This window comes from Gorilla gorilla, chromosome 14 (assembly GCF_029281585.2).
Source record: "Gorilla gorilla gorilla isolate KB3781 chromosome 14, NHGRI_mGorGor1-v2.1_pri, whole genome shotgun sequence".
NCBI lineage: Eukaryota > Metazoa > Chordata > Mammalia > Primates > Hominidae > Gorilla > Gorilla gorilla.
Genome location: NC_073238.2, coordinates 30,253,495 through 30,274,838, shown reverse-complemented (window position 1 = coordinate 30,274,838; position 21,344 = coordinate 30,253,495). Strand labels below are relative to the sequence as shown.

The following is a 21,344-nucleotide window of genomic DNA, read 5'->3' as shown; positions in this document are numbered from 1 at the left end:
ATTACAATATATCAAATATGCCTTAATAATTATTTTGGGTAGCGATAAAAAGTAGAGTAACAAGATTGAGAGGTACTTTGTCTTCTGTGAAGGCTTTTAAAACATGAAGCTACATTTCCCACCATCAAAGATTTACGTGTAAGAGATTTGTCTTCATTTTGTTTTAATTAGACCAAACGATTTGCCCATGGGGCATCTAAACTCAGAATGAGTTTGACATCACAACACAGTCTATATTCTCTGAGGAAAAATGAAAGGAAACTAAAGGATTTTATTTTTCAGACATCAAATCACAAAACAAAACAGTCCAATTTTCTTTGGGTTCTCAGTGGTACATTTATGTCTTCAGGGTTTTAAAAAACCACACCATTTTGCATGCTTAAAAATAAAAGATTCGGTTCAAGAGTTCATCTTTGTAACATCTTGGCAATTTTTCTTTAAATCTCTAGGTCTAAAACTTTGCTAAAATAAAAAATATTTAGTGAGAAACAAGTTTACATGTGTTGCTTGCTGAAAGAAACTGCTAAAGGGAATGCATTAAGATATGGAACACAATTATGCAAAGTAAATACTCAATTGAACATGCCAGAAGTTTCCTAAATTTAAATTGTTAAATGGCCATCGTGGAAGAATCATTTTAGTTTTAAATTCTATAATAAGCAAAATAACTTTCTTATATAGAAACATTTGTTCCTTTGTGTATGAACCACATCAAATATCATAAATTATACATAAGATATGAATCATATATGATGTAGCTTATCCAAACATATTTTAGATGAACCTGTCAGTATTTTTTATGTTATCAACATAGAACTGTTATAAGATAAATAAATCATTTATTCATTTTTCATCTCAATCAATATTTATAAGAGATGACATAAGTTAGATGATTCAGCTAATCTACACTGAAAGCAGTGGATAAGTCAATTACAATTTTTGCTCAAATATGGAAAAAATCTGACTGATTAAATCAAAATCATTAACTGTCATTTACTTTTCCTGAAAGCTCTTTATTTAATATAAAATCTAGACATAAAGAAACTAATTTATCCTCAAGCGCTATAAACATTTTCTCTCATTTCATTATTTTTTTAGTTGTCAATTTTGATAGTGTTCAACTAGAAGTCGCCAATAGGCAATCCACTAACATAGGTTCACAGTTCTCATATATTTTTGAAACACTGAAATCAACCTGTCCCCAACTCCACTCCAGAGGCTAATGTTGAAATATCTGCCGAAAGCAATGCCAAACCAATATCTCTGAAATATAGAGAAAGTTGGCTATTATAATTCTCTTCATGATTATATTTATATGTATATATGAGAGACAGAGCAAATATTACACATGAAAAATAATACATTTTACTTAAAAACATGCTAAGGTCAGCCGGGAGTGGTGGCTCACGTCTGTAATCCCAGCACTTTGGGAGGCCGAGGCAGGCGGATCACGAGGTCAGGAGATCGAGACCATCCTGGATAATATGGTGAAACCCTGTCTCTACTAAAAACACAAAAAAATTAGCTGAGAGTGGTGGTGGACACCTGTAGTCCCAGCTACCTGGGAGGCTGAGGCAGGAGAATGGTGTGAACCCAGGAGGCAGAGCTTGCAGTGAGCGGAGATCCTGCCACTGCACTCCAGCCTGGGTAACAGAGTGAGATGCCATCTCAAAACAAACAAACAAACAAACCATGTTAAGGTCTACAAGGTCTACAACTTAGTCATTTCTTAACTATACGACCTTGAGTGGGCCACTTACTTAGTTTCTCATTACTTTGGTTTTCTTTCTTGAAAAGTGAAGAATTGTTTTCTTCACAATTATCTCATAATTGTTTTCTAAAAACATAAAACACTAGAAACATTGCCTGGCATTGAGTAAATTATTAGTTTTTAGTATTAGTACTGATTCACATTTTTCCTACTGAAAATTAGATAACGACTCCTCATATTCTGCATGATTTTATAGGATATAAATTTAGATACAAATCAAGACATATTTGAAATAACGTTCTATATATTCAACCTCACATTTAGTGGATGAAACCCCACATTTCTCTCTATTTGATAGCATAGGTGACATTCACATCCTATTTTGCCTCATTATTGAACACTGTCTTACCTAATTTTCTAGATGTCATAATTTATTTACTGTTGTCTCGTTTTCATGGTGATGTGTATACTGCATATTTTGAGACACAGTACATTTAATTGAGTTATTTTCTCGCTCAAAAATAAAACTAGTTCCACATCCATTGAATCTTCAGTTTAAACTTAGAATCTAAAATAAAAAAACTCTTCTATGGCAATGATCGTAAACTGGCAAACTGATATCTCATGGGTTGGATTAAGGCTGATTGACAGAATGACCTTGCAGGGCCATGTGTGTGCATGTTTACTCACCTTAAAATAAAAGAATTTTCTGTATGGGTTTATTTTACTAAGATTAGTGAGCCTTTTAAATGAGTCAGGTGCTTCTGATTCATCATCTACGTCCCTGCCCAGTCTCTCTGTACTCACAAATCAGTCTGAGTGATGTAATATCATTTGAAGGTAGACTGTGATAAGTTAAAGCTGCATATTATGAACTATGAAGTAACTACCAAAATAAAAAGTTACACCTAAAACTTAATAAAGAAAAAAACAGGATCATAAAAATCAACATAAAGCAGAAAAAAATATGCACCAGAAAAGCATATGATAAAATAGAAAAGAAATAGTGAGATGTTAGATTTAAAACCAACAATACAATAATTATTTTGGAAGAGTAGATGAAATATAAATTTGAGGCTACCAATTTATTAGTGGATTTTGAGGACAGTCACTGTATTCTTAAGAAAGTTCTATTAATTTTGCAAATACTTTGAGGGGTATAAAAATATGGATATAATAAATTGTACACTAAAGACAATAAGTGATGATTAAGTACTTTATCACAGATGCTACATATTTCCCAAATCCAGTAGAAATGTAATCAATTTGTTTGACAGAATTTCAGTCTTTCTATTAACAGTCTTTCAGATCAAAATTAAAGAAAATCATACTGTATACTTGAGCGATGTCCTTTATAGAGTCTTCATGCTCGGTCATAGGCTCAATTGCATGTGTCTGATAAGAATTATAAATAATATAACAGTTATTTCAGTTAATATGTTCTGTTAATCTATTTCAATTCAGAAAAAAACTAACCTATTTAGTTTTAGGATCTAATATATGTGAACAAATTTGGGAGGATTTCTTTAATAATCTATATGCATTCTTTGTTTTACATTCTTTCAAGCAAACATATGACATGGACAAATATGTGCAAACAAAATCACTGCAGTATATTAGAGTGGAAATGCAATGGCAGAATTATTTTTCAGTAAGTTATTGGGTAAAATATTTGAGTCATGCTGAGTACAAAATATTTTGTTAAGGCTAATTAGGTTGCAGATTATAAAATGCCCTAATAGTACCGATAAACTAGACTCACCTTTCTCAAAAGAAAGTGACTAATAATATTTTGTTGCTGAGTTAAACAGAATAAATGTCTAAGAACTTAGCCATAAGGCTGAGATTTTAATTAGATATTAAGGTGTTCAGGTTAATGTAAATCAGATTTGCCTTTCTAGATAAAGAATCCAGATTGACAGTGGCATTAACATTGTCATTAAATCTTAAATAAACACTAATTTCCCATTGCTTGCAAGAATCTGACCTGGAAAAAGATGAAAAAAAGGAAATACTATAGAGTTTTTTGTTAATTATCAAGCTTTTCCTTTGTGTTTTGTTTATCAGATATATAACCTTTCAAATTGAAGCTGATAATCACATGAAATAGTTTTTAAAAACTGCTTGTTGGAGTCAAATGACTACTCTTGGCTTTTCTTTCTTTTTTTCCATTTCCATTTACAATAGCCAAAAAAAGTTTCTTGTCACTGTTTCTAAATAACACCATGACCTCCTGCTCACAAATTAAAATGTACTGCAATTTTCTAAATAGGAACAATCTACCCTTCTAAAATTTCAAATTAAATGTGCTTTATTTTTAGTATACTGACCTACCCTGCATGTATAAATTAAATGTAAAAAACATTTTATGTTTAGTAGGGTTGAAAATGAGACTATTTTTCCCTTATTTTTTTCTCCTTAAAACTTATTAATTCCTTTTTATATTCTAGATCTATAAATACTAAAATATTCTATTAACTGCTCTAATCTTCATGTAACAGTGTAGGTTTTACCCATGTAACAGATGAGGAAACCAAGGAGCACAGTTATTTACTAACTTGCACAAGGCAAGTTTCAAAATTGTCTTTGAAAATAATGATTGCTCTTAAGGTTTATTCTATAATGGTTTAAGATCATGGGTTACAGAAGTAGAACAACTGTGTCTAATTACTAGTTCTGATAATTCTTATGGAGATTTGAGATTTTATACACACACATACATGTTTGTTTTTGTGTATAAGTATATATATAACAATGTATTACACATATGGATTAACTGTTTAATATGTGTGAACTATTATATTCATTACTTGGCATTAATGTTTAGGTTGTTTCAATTTTACCCTCAAAATGTAATGACTTTTTGAGAGCCTATATCAAATTATTAGAAATACACATGTATTTTTTAAAGGCATTAGGGATTCTTAGTATTTGAATATGAATTGTGAAGATTAGTATTGAAAAAAATCTTGGTAACTTAGTGGGAGTAGTTGCAAAGGTGTTCCTTCTTTTCCTAAATGAATTATAAAGTAACAGTATTAAAGTCTACTTGTTTTTACTGCTAAAGTTATATATATATATATATATATGTATATATGTATATATATGTGTATATATGTATATATGTGTATATATGTATATGTGTATATATGTATACACGTATATACATATATACGTATATATATGTATATACGTATATACATATATACGTATATATATGTGTATATATATATATATGTAGAATTTGAAGTTTTAGTTCATCTAACTATGATTCCTCTATCAGAGCCTTTCCTGAGGAAATTTTTTTTTTGATGGAGAGAGTGAAAAGACTAGGTGAACAATGAGCAGCTAAAGGGAGAATTAGGGAGTTCCAATACTGTGAGAATGGGATTCCAGGTGGATTTCCTGAAAATGGCAAGATTCATCAGAAGCCTTTCCTTATTTTGGAATGTTATTTATTTATCATAATATTTAGCTTATTTCTTATTCTGCTGAAGAGTCTCTAGTAATCTGTAGTTTGTACTGACTAGAAATATATATTTCAAGGAAATTGATGATAAAATATATATAAAGCAAAATATAAACCTTTACTTTTAAAGATTGTGCTATTTGATGCACAAAGAATGGTGCATGTGTTTTCTGAGTGAGATGAGAAACCAGAGAATAGAAGAGTCATACATTCTCACCTCCTTTTGAAAAACTGACAATGGCTCCTGGATTAGAGCTTAGAGCTGTCAAATCAGAAGCAAGAAAATCTAAAGGTCACTGTGAAAAATATATAGTAGAGAAATGGTGGTGGTGGCAAGAACCAGTTATTGTGGCTACATATAGTGCTAATTGAATTTCCTGTTAGATTCAATACATGGTGTAAGATAAATAGAGGAGTTGATGAAAATTCAAATATTTTTGACTATGCTAATAGGATAGAGGCTATTTGCAAATATTTTTATATGTTCATTTTTATAAAATATGGAACCCTTGAATAAAAGCACATCTGAAGGGGGTGATCAGAGTATGAGAATCTCTCATATCTATTCCGTGTTTCTCCCTGTACGAAAGGACAAGAGAAACGAGGCCTACTTCACAAAGCACCTTCCCCCGTAAATGATATCATCTCAATTTAATATCGCACCCACATCTACTCAAGAATAGGGTTTGTTAAGATGGCAGAGCCCGGTAATCGCATAAAACTTAAAACTTTATAGTCAGAGGTTCAATTCCTCTTCTTAACAACATACCCATGACTAACCTCCTACTCCTCATTGTACCTATCCTAATTGCCATAGCATTCCTAATGCTAACCGAACGAAAAATTTTAGGCTATATACAACTACGTAAAGGCCCCAACGTTGTAGGCCCCTACGGACTACTGCAACCCTTCGCTGACGCCATAAAACTCTTCACCAAAGAGCCCCTAAAACCCTCAACGTCAGCCATCACCCTCTACATCGCCGCCCCAACCTTAGCTCTCACCATTGCCCTACTATTATGAACCCCCCTCCCCATACCTAACCCCCTGGTCAACCTTAACCTAGGCCTCCTATTCATCCTAGCCACCTCTAGCCTAGCCGTTTACTCCATCCTCTGATCAGGGTGGGCATCAAACTCAAACTACGCTCTGATCGGCGCATTACGAGCAGTAGCCCAGACAATCTCATATGAAGTTACCCTGGCCATCATCCTATTATCAACCCTACTAATGAACGGCTCCTTTAACCTCTCCACCCTTACCATAACACAAGAACACCTCTGATTGCTCCTGCCAACATGACCCTTAGCCATAATATGATTTATCTCCACATTAGCAGAAACCAACCGAACCCCCTTCGACCTTGCTGAAGGAGAATCTGAACTAGTCTCAGGCTTTAACATCGAATATGCTGCAGGCCCCTTCGCCCTATTCTTCATAGCCGAGTACATAAATATCATCATAATAAATACCCTCACCACTATAATTTTCCTAGGAACAACATACAATGCTCACTCCCCTGAACTCTACACAGTATGCTTCATCACCAAAACCCTGCTTCTAACCTCTCTATTTCTATGAATTCGAACTGCATACCCTCGATTTCGCTACAACCAACTCATGCACCTCCTACGAAAAAACTTCTTACCACTCACCCTGGCACTACTCATATGACACGTCTCCATGCCTACCACAATCTCCAGCATTCCCCCTCAAACCTAAGAAATATGTCTGATAAAAGAGTTACTTTGATAGAGTAAATAATAGAGGTTTAAACCCCCTTATTTCTAGGACTATGAGAATTGAACCCATCCCTGAGAATCCAAAATTCTCCGTGCCACCTGTCACACCCCATCCTAAAGTAAGGTCAGCTAAATAAGCTATCGGGCCCATACCCCGAAAATGTTGGTCACATCCTTCCCGTACTAATTAACCCCCTGGCCCAACCCATCATCTACTCTACCATCTTCGCAGGCACTCTTATTACAGCGCTAAGCTCCCACTGATTCTTTGCCTGAGTGGGCCTAGAAATAAACATGCTAGCTTTTATCCCAGTCCTAACCAAAAAAATAAATCCCCGCTCCGCAGAAGCCGCCATCAAATATTTCCTCACGCAAGCAACTGCATCCATAATCCTCCTAATAGCCATTCTCTCCAACAACATACTCTCCGGACAATGGACCACAACCAATGCCACTAATCAATACTCATCGTTAATGATCGTAGTGGCCATAGCTATAAAACTAGGAATAGCCCCCTTTCACTTCTGAGTTCCAGAAGTCACCCAAGGCACCCCCCTAATATCCGGCCTGCTCCTCCTCACATGACAAAAACTAGCCCCTATATCAATCATATACCAAATTTCCCCGTCGGTAAATGTAAACCTTCTCCTCACTCTTTCGATCCTGTCCATCCTAGCAGGCAGCTGAGGTGGGCTAAACCAAACTCAGCTACGCAAGATCCTCGCATACTCCTCAATTACCCATGTAGGATGAATAATAGCAGTTCTACCATATAACCCTAATATAACTATTCTTAATCTGACTATCTACATTATCTTAACTACTACCACATTCCTATTACTTAACTTAAACTCCAGCACCACAACCTTACTACTATCTCGTACTTGAAACAAGCTGACATGATTAACACCTCTAATTCCCTCCACCCTCCTCTCCCTAGGAGGTTTACCTCCACTAACCGGCTTCCTACCCAAATGACTTATCATCGAAGAATTCACAAAAAATAATGACCTCATTACCCCCACCATCATGGCCATCATCACTCTCCTCAACCTCTATTTCTACCTACGCCTAATTTACTCCACCTCTGTCACACTGCTACCCATATCCAACAACGTAAAGATAAAATGACAACTCGAATATACTAAACCCACTCCCTTCCTCCCCACACTTATCACACTCACCACCCTACTTCTACCCATCTCCCTCTTCATACTAATAATTTTATAGAAATTTAGGTTAAACACAGACCAAGAGCCTTCAAAGCCCTAAGTTACAATACTTAATTTCTGCAACAACTAAGGACTGCAAAACCCTACTCTGCATCAACTGAACGCAAATCAGCCACTTTAATTAAGCTAAGCCCTTACTAGATCAATGGGACTCAAACCCACAAACATTTAGTTAACAGCTAAACACCCTAATCAACTGGCTTCAATCTACTTCTCCCGCCGCAGGAAAAAAAGGCGGGAGAAGCCCCGGCAGGTTTGAAGCTGCTTCTTCGAATTTGCAATTCAATATGAAATTCACCTCGGAGCTGGTAAAAAGAGGCCTAGCCTCTGTCTTTAGATTTACAGTCCAATGCCTTACTCAGCCATTTTACCTCCTTTCTTCCCCCCACTGATGTTCGCCGACCGCTGATTGTTCTCTACAAACCACAAAGATATTGGAACATTATATCTACTATTCGGCGCATGAGCTGGAATCCTAGGCACAGCCCTAAGTCTCCTTATTCGGGTGGAACTTGGCCAACCAGGCAACCTTCTAGGTAACGATCACATCTACAATGTTATCGTCACAGCCCATGCGTTCGTAATAATTTTTTTCATAGTAATGCCTATCATAATCGGAGGCTTTGGCAACTGACTAGTTCCCTTGATAATTGGTGCCGCCGACATGGCATTCCCCCGCATAAACAACATAAGCTTCTGACTCCTTCCCCCTTCTTTCCTACTTCTGCTCGCATCCGCTATGGTAGAAGCCGGCGCAGGAACTGGTTGAACAGTCTACCCTCCCTTAGCAGGAAATTATTCCCACCCCGGAGCTTCTGTAGATTTAACCATTTTTTCCCTACACCTAGCAGGCATCTCCTCTATCCTAGGAGCCATCAACTTCATTACAACAATCATCAATATAAAACCCCCTGCCATAACCCAATACCAAACACCCCTTTTCGTCTGATCCGTCCTAATCACAGCAGTCTTGCTTCTTCTATCTCTCCCAGTCCTGGCTGCTGGTATTACCATACTACTAACAGACCGTAACCTCAACACCACCTTCTTCGACCCAGCCGGAGGGGGAGACCCTATCCTATACCAACATTTATTCTGATTTTTTGGCCACCCCGAAGTTTACATTCTTATCCTGCCAGGCTTCGGAATAATCTCCCACATTGTAACTTACTACTCCGGAAAAAAAGAGCCATTCGGATATATAGGTATGGTCTGAGCTATGATATCAATTGGTTTCCTGGGATTTATTGTGTGGGCCCACCATATATTTACAGTAGGGATAGACGTAGATACACGAGCCTACTTCACCTCCGCTACCATAATCATCGCTATCCCCACCGGCGTCAAAGTATTCAGCTGACTCGCTACACTCCATGGAAGTAATACCAAATGATCTGCCGCAGTACTCTGAGCCCTAGGGTTCATTTTTCTCTTCACTGTAGGCGGCCTAACCGGCATCGTACTAGCAAACTCGTCATTAGATATCGTGCTGCACAACACATATTACGTCGTAGCTCACTTCCATTATGTCCTATCTATAGGAGCTGTATTTGCCATCATAGGGGGCTTTATTCACTGATTTCCCCTATTCTCAGGCTACACTCTAGATCAAACCTATGCCAAAATCCACTTTGCCATCATATTCATTGGCGTTAATCTGACCTTCTTCCCACAACACTTTCTTGGCCTATCTGGAATACCCCGACGTTACTCGGACTACCCCGATGCATATACCACATGAAATATCCTATCATCCGTGGGCTCATTCATTTCCCTAACAGCAGTAATACTAATAATTTTTATAATCTGAGAAGCCTTCGCTTCAACACGAAAAGTCCTAATAATCGAAGAACCCTCCACAAATCTGGAATGACTATATGGATGCCCCCCACCCTATCATACATTTGAAGAGCCCGTATACATAAAGTCTAAACAAAAAAGGAAGGAATCGAAACTTGTAGCATCTTCTCATATGGTACAGGTACCTCTGTGGGTTTTTGTAAAGCTTTCCCTGGGAGAGGCAAAAAGCAGATAAATGTCATTAAATTGTAAGACTAAAGAACAAAATCATCACCACCTTATTGTGGCTTAATAAAGGCATACGTGATCTTTTGTAATATGTGGTTTTAAAATTACTTAACACTACAGCACCCGATTCACATGTAAGAAGTTCTAAACCTGACACCGATCCAAAGGGCCAAAATGTAAAGTATATTAAATATCTGACTTTAAAAACTACACAAAAGGAGAGAGAAATGTCTGATTTCTTGCATTATTGTCTTTAAGATGGTCCTACCCTGGCGTATTTCTTGGGTTCCTCCTAAAAGGAAGTGGAAAGTAAGGTTATTCCTCATCCATTCAGCTTGTGAAAATGTTGTTGTATGACTGTTAAGTCAATGACATAACATTGTCTACCCTTTAAAAACTCTATTATATCAGGTATCTTTTATAAAATTTAAGTGTGTTGCTTTTAAGACAGCAAAAGCAGAAATAGTCCTCAACTGTTTTTTTCCGAGTGTTGCCATTTCTACAACATCTACACTCATCTGATTCACCTGGGTTGTAGACTTTATTTTACACATCTCTGCAACCTTTTCTTCTTCTTCAACACCTGTAAAAAATATTAAGGTGCATATCTATTTTCTTAATATTTATTTGGCTTTTAGTGAAAATAGTTTTTCCTGTATTCCAATATCTGTGATCTGTTATACAAACAAAAAATAGGTCAAGTGAAGTGGCTCACACTTATAATCCCTCCACCTTGGGAGGCTGAGGCAGAATTGCTTGAGCCCAGGATTTCAAGACCAGCTTGAGCAACACAGAAACAACCTATCCCTATAAAAAAAGATGAATAAAATTAAGTGTGGTGGTGCGTATCTGTAGTCCTAGCTACTCTGGAGGCTGAAGCAAGAAGATTGCTTGAGTCCAGGAATTTAAGATTACTATGAGCTATAATTTTACCACTACACTCCAGTCTGGGTCACAAAAAGAGACCCTGTGTTTAAAAAAAAAGGCAGGGGGAAGATCTTAAAGGGAGCTTTTAAAATACAAACCTAAAATAAGAGTAATTTATTGGCTATAAATTTAAATATGGGAAGATTATCATCAGGAAACAAATTCTAGGCTTACAAAGTCCAGCACAATAACCACTAGACACATGTGACACTTGAAATGTGGCCAGTCCAAATTCAGATGTGCTGTAGATGAACAATACACATTGACTTTTGAAAACTCAGCACAAAAAGTATTCCAAATATCCCATTAATAATTTCTATATTGATCACACATTGAAATATTTTAAAGTATTACCACTAAATGATTTTCACTTGTTTCCCTGTATTTTTTAATGTTATAACTAGAAAGTTTTAAATCATGTGAATGACTCGCATTATATTTAGTTCTATTTAATAGCACTTCACTAAATCCCAGAAAAGGGCTCAGAATTCTCCTGAAGAATTTCTACAACTTCCTCATGAAACTATTATGTTTCAGAAGAACACTATTGCAAACAAATAAAAGGTACTTGAGAATTAGGTACAAAAACCATTCTCCACGGTATCAAATTAGTAGCAATGTAAACAAACTATAAATACCAATAGGTGGGGAGTACAACTCCCAACGAGGACAACTCCCCTAAGGCTTAGTTCGAATCAGTGGAGAACCATGTAAACCATGGAGCACAGGGAGGGGAGAATAAACACAGCTGCCCGCGAGATTGTGGTGTTTCTGGGTCAGAGGGCAGGTGATACACACACAATCAAAACAGCATTATTAGTATAAAGAAACACACAATCAAGGACTTAACATTTCTCAAAATTATAATATTGGCAAAATTTAAAAAATAGGTTACTACCATAAAGCTTGGAAGATTATAACACAGGTGGTGAGGGGAGGGATACGGTGGTGAGGGGAGGGATACAGTGGCAAGGATAGTTTTTTTAAGAAACTAAAGCTACTACTGGGAATAGGAATTAGTGAATTACCAAAATTTTTAATTCACTAGTAATCTCAATTTATCATGAATTGAATCTAATCTAACAACGCAAATTTAAGTTTAAAGCTTAATGGCATACAGACATCTGTGGGAGATACTGTAGGTTCAATTCCAGACCACCACAATCATGGAAGTATAAAGTGAAGTTACACAAATGTCTTTGTTTCCCAATGCATTTAAAAGTTATGTTGAATCTTTCTTTCACAAAAGATCTCTGGGAGGTTTGATGCTATTGGATAGCATTTTACACACAGTGGAACTTCTTTCCAAATCGGAATCAATCCTCCAAAAGCCTGCCATTGCTTTATGAAGTAAATTTATGGAATATTCTAAATTTTTTGTCATTTCAACAATATTCACGACATCTACACCAGGAGTAGATTCCATTTCAGAGACGACTTTCTTTGCTCATTGTAAGAAGCAACTGCTTATCTCTTCATGTTTGATCATGAAATTGCAGCAGTTCAGTCCCATCTGCAGGCTCCACTTCTTTTTTTTTTTTTTTTTTTGAGACAGAGTTTCACTCTTGTTGCCCAGGCTGGGGTGCAATGACAGGATCTCCACTCACTGCAACCTCTGCCCCCTGGGTTCAAGTAATTCTCCTGACCCAGCCTCACAAGTAGCTGGGATTACAGGCGTGCACCACCATGCCCGGCTAATTTTGTATTTTTAGTAGAGATGGGGTTTCACCATGTTGATCAGGCTGCTCTCGATCTCCTGACCTTGTGATCTGCCTGCCTTGGCTTCCCAAAGTGCTGGGATTATAGGCATGAGCCACTGTGTGCCCAGCCAGCAGGCTCCACTTCTAATTCTAGTTCACATGCTATTTCCACCACATCTGCAGTTCCTTCGTCCTCTAAAATCCCGAACCCCTTAAAGTCACCTATGAGAGATGGAATCAACTTCTTCCACCAGTCTTGTTAATGTTAATTTTGTTCTCTTCCCATGAATCACAAATGTTCTTAATGGCACCTAGAACAGTAAATCTTTCCCAGAAGGTTTTTAATTTACTTTGCCCAGATCCATCAGAGGAATCACTATCTCTGGCAGCTATGGCCTTACAAAATGTAATTCTTTCTTTTTTTGAGATGGAGTCTTGCTCTGTTGCCAGGCTGGAGTGCAGTGGTGTGATCTCGGCTCACTGGAACCTCTGACTTCCTGGTTCAAGTGATTCTCCTGCCTCAGACACCTGAGTAGCTGGGATTACAGGCACACACCACCATGCCCAGCTAATTTTTGTGTTTTTAGTAGAGATGGGGTTTCACCATGTTGATCAGGCTGGTCTCGATCTCCTGACCTTGTGATCTGCCTGCCTTGGCCTCCCAAATCACTGGGATTACAGGCATGAGATACCACGCCTGGCCTACAAAATATATTTCTTAAAGAATAAAACTTGAAGGCTGAGTACAGTGGCTCACACCTGTAATCCCAAGCTCTAAAGAAGGCCAAGGTGGGCAGATTGCTTGAACCCACAAGTTTGAAACCAGCCTAGACCACATGGAAACAAAACATCTCTACAAAAAAACCCCACAAAAATTAGCCAGGCATGCTGGTGCACCACCTGTGGTCCCAGCTATTCAGCAGACTGAAGTGGGAGGATCACCTGAGCCTGAGAAGACTGAGGCTGCAGTGAGCTGTGATTGTGCCATTACACTGAAGCCTGAACAACAGTGAGATGACCTTCTCAAAAAAGAAAGTAATAATAATCATAAGACTTGAAATTACTCCTAAATCCATGGGCTGCAGAATGGATGTTGCATTAGCAGGCATGAAAATGACATTCATGTCTTTGTACAACCTCCATCAGGGCTCTCAGAGGGACTGGGTGCAGTGTTAATGAGCAGTAATATTTTGAAAGGAACTTTTTTTTCTGGGCAGTCAGTCTCAAAAGTAGGCTTAAAATAATCAGTGAATAATGCTATAAAGAGATATGCTGTCATCCAGGCTTTACTGTTCCACTGATAGAGCACATGCAGAGCAGATTTAGCATAGCTCTTAAGGGCCCTAGAATTTTTGGAATGGTAAATGAGCACTGGCTTCCTTTGAAGCTTTGAAGCCAGTAACGGAATTCTCTCTAGCTAGCAAAGTCCTAGATGGCATCTTCCAATATAAAGCTGTTTTGTCTACATTAAAAATCTGTTTTTTGAGTGTAGCCGTCTTCATGAATTATCTCAGCGAGATCTTCTGAAGAACTTGCAGTTCCTACATCAAGCACTTGCTGCTTCACTTTGCACTTTTGTATTATACAGACTGTGTCTTTCTTTAAACCTCATGAGCCAACCTCTGCTAGCTTTCAGCTTTTCTTTTGCAGCTTACTCACCTCCTCTCAGCCACGACAGAATTGAAGAGAGTTAGGGCTTTGTTCTGGATTAAGCTTTGACTTACAGGAATGTTGTGGCTAGTCTGACCTTCTATCCAGACCACTCAAAGTTTCTCCATATCAGCAATAAGGCTGTTTTGCTTTCTTATCATTTGTGGGTTCACTGGAGCAGCACTTCTCATTTCCTTTGATAACTTTTCCTGTGCATTCACCACCTGGCAAACTGTTTGGCTTAGCTTTCAGCTGCCAACATGTCTTCCTCACTAAGCTTCATCATTTTTAACTTGATTTAAAGTGAGCAGACTGCAACTCTTTCTTTTACATGAACACTTAGAGGCCACTGGAGGGCTGTTAACTGGCCTCATTTCAATATTGTGTCTCAGGGACTAGGGAGGCGTCAGGAGAGGAAGCGATGGGAAACCACCTGATTGGCGGATCAGTCAGAGCACACAACATTTTCCAGTGAGGTTTGCCATCTTATACAGGTGCGTTCATGGAGTCCAAAACAATTACAACAGTAACATCAAAGCTCACTGATCGCAGGTCACCACAGCACATATAATAATCATGAAAAAGTTTGAAACATTCTAAGAATAACCAAATGTGACACAGAGAACCAAAGAGAGCACATGCTGTTGGAAAAATGGCACAAAAGACTTGCTTGACAAAAGATTCCCACAAATCTTCAATTTGTAAAAACTGCAGTATCTGCAGGGCTCAAAAAAATGAGTTATGCCTGTATGTATTCTGTGCCTATTGCCCTGCCTTTTTTAGTTCCCTTTCAGTGTTTCACTCAGTTAACATGAAACCTATCAATAGTGTTAGGTTACACACAGATATGAAAACTGTCATACTGTGAAAGGCCATAAGTATTAACACCCTATAGTAAATTTTAATACTGTGTTCCAATGTCAAATAAGCTCACTGCTCTAAACAAGGATTACAAAACCCACTGAAGATTCAGATAAGGTGATTCCACTCAGCGAGTTGAGAACTGTTTAATTCTGCATCATACTTAAACAAACTCCTTTGCACAGTGAATTTCTTGTTTTCAGTTCACCACCTTTATCTAGAACTCCGTTATCTGAGTAAGAACTTTTAATCTATTCAAAATTTATCTACCTTCATTACCTTCTCTCTAATGCATCTCATTAATCCAGAGTGAAGCCAAGCAAAAAGCCCCGTACAATCAACACTTGCCATTGTTCTTAACTCTTCAGTATCTACCCTGACATATCACCACTTCGGTGATTCCTTTTAAGCATTTTGAAATCTCTTCATAAACATTTCAGAAAATCATTCATAGTTTAGACCGTGCACAGTGGCCCACACCTGTAATCTGAGCACTTTGAGAGGCCGAGGTGAGTGGATCATTTGAAGTCAGGAGTTCAGTACCAGCTTGACCTACATGGTGAAACCCCATCTACACTAAAAATAGAAAAAAAAAATTAGCTGGGTGTGGTGCCACGTGCCTGTAATCCCAGCTACTCAGGAGGCTGAGGCAGGGGATTTGCTTGAACTCAGGAAGCAGAGGTTGCAGTGAGCTGAGACCTCACCACTGCACTCTGCCTGGACAACAGAATGAGACTCCATCTCAAAAAAAAATTTTTTTTTTATAGTGTAAACCTCATTCTGCTTTAGAAGAAAATATGACTAGTGTTATCTATAAATATTTAGGTTTAAAAACAATGAAATAAAAATGATAACAATACAATGCTTACAATATTTCACACAATCCGCTTGAAAATCCTTTCTGGTATTGAAAAAATTGTGTCCTCTGTCCTTCAGTTCTGAAGGCAAAGAGATCTGCTTTATACTCTGTGATGCAGGCCACTTTGGCCTTAAACTTGGCCAGTTCTTTAAACTATAATAATAACAGCAAATATTATGTTAAAGGCAGACATTTAAAAGCACCATTTCTGCTAGATGAATTAAAAAATCTAACACAAGCCTGGGCACAGCACCTCATGCCTGTAGTTCCAGCACTTTGGGAGGCCAAGGAGGGTGGATGACGAGGTCAGGAGTTTGAGAAAAGGCTGGCCAACACAGTGAAACCCCGTCTGTACTGAAAATGCACATAATAATAATAATAATGATAACAAATAAATAAATAAAAGGCCGGGTGTGGTGGCTCATGCCTGTAATCCTAGCTACTTGGGAGGCTGAGGCAGGAGAATCACTTGAACCTGGGAGGCAGAGGTTGCAGTGAGTCGAGATCGTGCCAATGCACTCCAGACTGAGCAACAGTGCAAGACTCTGTTTAAAAATAAAAAAATCTAACACCATTTTTTAAAGTTACTGCTCTTTCTAAATAGATTTTTGCCTGATTTTAAGCAAAAGACACCACAAGATTTATAAGAAAAAAATGCAGAAATCCCTTGTAATCTATTACAGGTCAGATTCTCCAAGAAAGAGACTGAGATTTCACACAGGCTTGCTGGGGAGCACTGTCAATAACAGCACCCAGGAGGTGGGAGGCAGGCATGGCTGAACAGGCAAAGTGCTGAACAGGGATGCAGCTGCACCAAGAGCTCAGAAGCCAGTGTGGCCCTCCCCAGGTAAAAGGTGGACAAGGTGACTTGAACACTCGCAGCAGCTGGGGAAATTAGTGCCATCAGAATTGAAAGAAGGGACTGAAACCCACACTACAGTATTCAGTACATAATCCCCTCCTCCAGAAGTATTACCCCATCTACACATAGCCAGAATCACATTTAGGTGATTACTTACTGACTTTCACTAAGTATATTTCTATGAGAGTCAAATTATTTAAAAGCTTTATAGAGTACATAGTATTCCATTTTATGGATACACCATAATTCATTTAGTGCTAACATCATTTCAAAGGTCAGTGATTCCAATTTTCCCTCCTAAAAATAACACTACTGTAATAACCTGGGAAGAAAATATTTATGTACATCTTCAATGACTTTCTCAAAAAAGACATGAGAGTCAAGAAAAACAACCATTAAGAGTCAATACTCCAAATACTCAAAATCTACTAAAATTTGCTTTCTAATAAGGTTCATAATATCCTAGCAAATGTTACCATGTGACTTCTCCAGAAACCTTGAAAAAGGGTATCTTAGTGTCATAAACATACTCCACTGATTGGTGTTAAAATTAAAGAGTATCGTAGCATAATTTTCTGCAAATTACCATTTCTTTTGTCTATTTATCAAATGTGTTAGTGTATCTCTGACTGACCCATAGAGGTACATCACTTATTTTAGGCATAGAAAAGCCACTTATGGAATTAAATAATTATATAATAATTACATATATTTTGTTTTGGTTTTAAAATTTGTCTCAGTATAACTATTTTTGCTCATCTAGAATTTAACTCATCACATGATGAAGACTATACGTTGAAGCTTGTTTTTACCACAATTTTTACTTTTTACCAAATAGCCTATTTTCTCAGTATCATTTGTTGAAAACTGTAAGCTTTCCAGTATTTGTTTTTGATTTGTACAATAAATGCCCTCTAATTTCTTAACTGGAGATTATTTCTGCATAATATTGCTTTAAAATGTTATCTTCAGTAACTAATTTAGCAGCTAGTGAGGTGATCAGAAATCTTTTGAGCTATAATAAAGCCATGGTAGAGAACTTCTGACTTGGAGGTGGGCCAACAACTGCCCCAGCAGTTGATGTGAAGAATGATGAGCCTCGGTAATTTCCTTCCGTTGCACTTACATGACATGTGCTGTGGCTACTCTCCTGTAAGGAACTATTATTTACTTACCTTGTGGTAAATGAGGGTACATTCTTGCTTCAGTATCCACACTCTAAAACAAGCCTGTCAACAAAGGCAATGTTTATGAAAGAGTAAGCAAGATTGATGTACTATCCATAGATTAGATAAAACAAGTCTACCAGCCAAGGAAGAGATAAAGTCAGCCTGGACCTGCTCAGCACTCTGACAAGCCAGTGAAAAACTCAGCAGTTTCTACAACTGTAATTATACTGTGTCATATACAACTAGGAATAGGAGGAGAAATGGTCTTACTAATAATGCTGGGGAGGAAGACATAAAGGCTGAGAATAGTGAAATGACTATGCCAAAGATGAGGGAACTGTTAAGAAACTCTAAGGAAGTGAATGGGTCTTACGTGGCCTTATGGTATCCTTTGCAGAGATCAATATTTAAAAAAAAAATTTATTATCAACAGAACAGCATTTCATCTCTAAATTTTTATTTAACATTAAAGTCACAAATTTTGCCTGGTTTTATGATCACAAGGCAGAAACAAGTCATTCATAAAATAACAATATATAACCACCAACCATTCTAAAATTTCTTTAAGGAGATAATTTTATAAAGTTCTTAAAACATTTTTTAATGCCCTAATAAGAAAACAAAACACATGGCCAAGCACAGTTGCTCAAGCCTATAATCTGAGCACTATGGGAGGCTGAGGCAGGAAAGTCACTTGAACCCAAGAGGTCAAGGCTGCACCGAGCTATGATCATGCCACTGCCCTCCATCCTAAAAGAGTCAGATCCTGTCCCAAAAAAATGAAAAAAGAGCATCCACAAACTTTGTCACACAGAGTTCTGTGAGGTTAAGCACCACCTAAATACTTTTCAACCTCTTATTAAGAGGAGGAAAATGCATACTCCTGCTTAAAACATTTACATTTAATATGTCAGAAAATACCTAAGGCCGTGCATGGTGGCTCATACCTGTAATCCCAACACTTTGGGAAGCCAAGACAGGACAATTGCTTGAACCCAGGAGTTTAAGACAAACCTGGGCAACATAAAGAAACCCTGTGTCTACAAAAAAGCTTAAAAATTAGCTAGGCCAGGAACAGTGGCTCATGCCTGTAATCTCAGGACTTTGAAAGGCAGAGGTGGAATTGATTGAGCTCCAGAGTTACAGACCAGCCTGGGCAATATATTAAGACCTCATCTCCACTAAAAAGCAAAACAAAGTAGCCAGATGTGGTAGCACATGCCTACAATCCCAGCTACTCTGAGGCTGAGGTAGGAAGACCACTTGAACCCAGGATGTCCAGACTGCAGTGAGCCATGATTACACCACTGCATTCCAGTCTGGACAACAGAGTAAGAGCCTTTCTCAAAAAAAAAAAAAAAGGTTAAAAAAAAAAAAGAAAATACCTAAGTCTGATACTTTTTCTTCTTTTTTTGAGACAGAGTCTCACTCTGTCACCCAGACTGGAGTGCAGTGGCAAAATCTTGGCTCACTGCAAGCTCCACCTCCCAGGTTCATGCCATTCTCCTGCCTCAGCCTCCCGAGTAGCTGGGACTACAGGCATCCGCCACCACACCCAGCTAATTTTTTTTTGTATTTTTAGTAGAGATGGGGTTTCACCGTGTTAGCCAGGATGGTCTCAATCTCCTGACCTCGTGATCCACCCGCCTTGGCCTCCCAAAGTGTTGTGATTACTGGCGTGAGCCACTGTGCCCAGCCACCTGATACTTTTTATAATAAATACTATTTCCAACTACATACCCATAAAAATATAAATTAATTGTGTAACTACCATGATAGTAATATAAAAATACAAAACTACATAATCAGTACTCAATATTTCACTGTAATTATGCATATGATAGGTTTTTATTTTTTTTAAGTAAAGAGCTGGCCAGGTGCGGTGGCTCTCACCTGTAATCCCAGCAATTTGGGAGGCCAAGGCAGACAGATCACTTGAGCTCGGGAGTTTAAGACAAGCCTTACCAACATTGTGAAACCCCATCTTTAGCAAAAATACAAAAATTAGCTGAGTGTGATGGTGCACATCTGCAGTCCCAGCTACTGGAAAGGCTGTCAGGACAATCACTTGAGCCTGGGAGGCGGAGGTTGCAGTGAGCTAAGATCGCACCACTGCACTCCACCTTGGGTGACAGAGTGAGATTCCGAAAAAAAAAAAAAACAAAAAAAACATAAACAGCTAACACTAAACAATTTAGAAAGAGGTGGTTAATGCAATGGTGAATGTGTAAGCGGAAGAAATATAGATACACAATAGTAAAGATGCCCTCATGACCCGAAATTCTGGGAATCTTCTACATATCGATACAATAAAACTCCAGCCCCATACTCTAGTATACAAACTCATTCTGAGTAACCACAAATATTATACATAATTTCAAAATTCACACTTGCAAAACAAAAGATTGCCTAAAATAATGGTAGAAAATTATTTGAGATTCAAAGTAAAAATGAAACATTCTGAAGCATGGTAATAAAATGTCATTTGAAAGGCATAACTGCTACGCAAGAAAAAAACTACTCCTTAAAACTAAAGAAACATAAAATTATATCTTCTACAAAAACAAATCAACCTTATCTACAGCCGAGTCCTACCCAACTATGGAATGTCAGAATAGAAATTCTCACCATGGACTCAAGAGCTGACATGAGGAATGTCACCACCATCCCTCTCTCTGAGGACTCCTCATCTTCAACAGCCAGGGTGGACACTGTTACTTGGGCCATGATCTTTGTGCAAGACAAGTAATAACAAAATAAGCGGTAGAAATCTGGTGTTCCAAACCCACATTCAGAGCTCTGAGGATCTCCCACTGGCTGCCTAATTTACTATTTTCTTGCCTAAGAGAAAAAACAAGACTGAAAAATTAAGTATGTGATTTGCCCAAAACTCATCAGATAGAGAATCTATCCCCTAACTTCCTATCTAGTGTTATTTCAATAAAATTGGGTTAATATCACACCCAAAATAAATGCAGATGGCACTCAGAATCAGTGAAATTTCTCCCAAGGAGGAGGAGGAGGAGAGGTGCTTTACAACCCAGTGATGGACTACCACAGACCAATGCAGGACAGAGCTGCCAAGCTCCCTCTCTCCCCTGCACATCCTGACACAGCAAAGGGTGGGTGCAGTG

General features: G+C 37.9%; 2 pseudogenes; one reads left to right on the top strand and one right to left on the bottom strand.

Annotated features, from left to right (window-relative positions):
* The first annotated feature begins 5,912 nt into the window (after positions 1-5,912).
* LOC129526484 (NADH-ubiquinone oxidoreductase chain 1-like) lies at positions 5,913-7,041 on the top strand (annotated as a pseudogene).
* A 3,041-nt stretch (positions 7,042-10,082) lies between these two features.
* Positions 10,083-21,062, bottom strand: LOC129527205 (general transcription factor II-I-like; annotated as a pseudogene).
* Between the last annotated feature and the right edge of the window lie 282 nt (positions 21,063-21,344).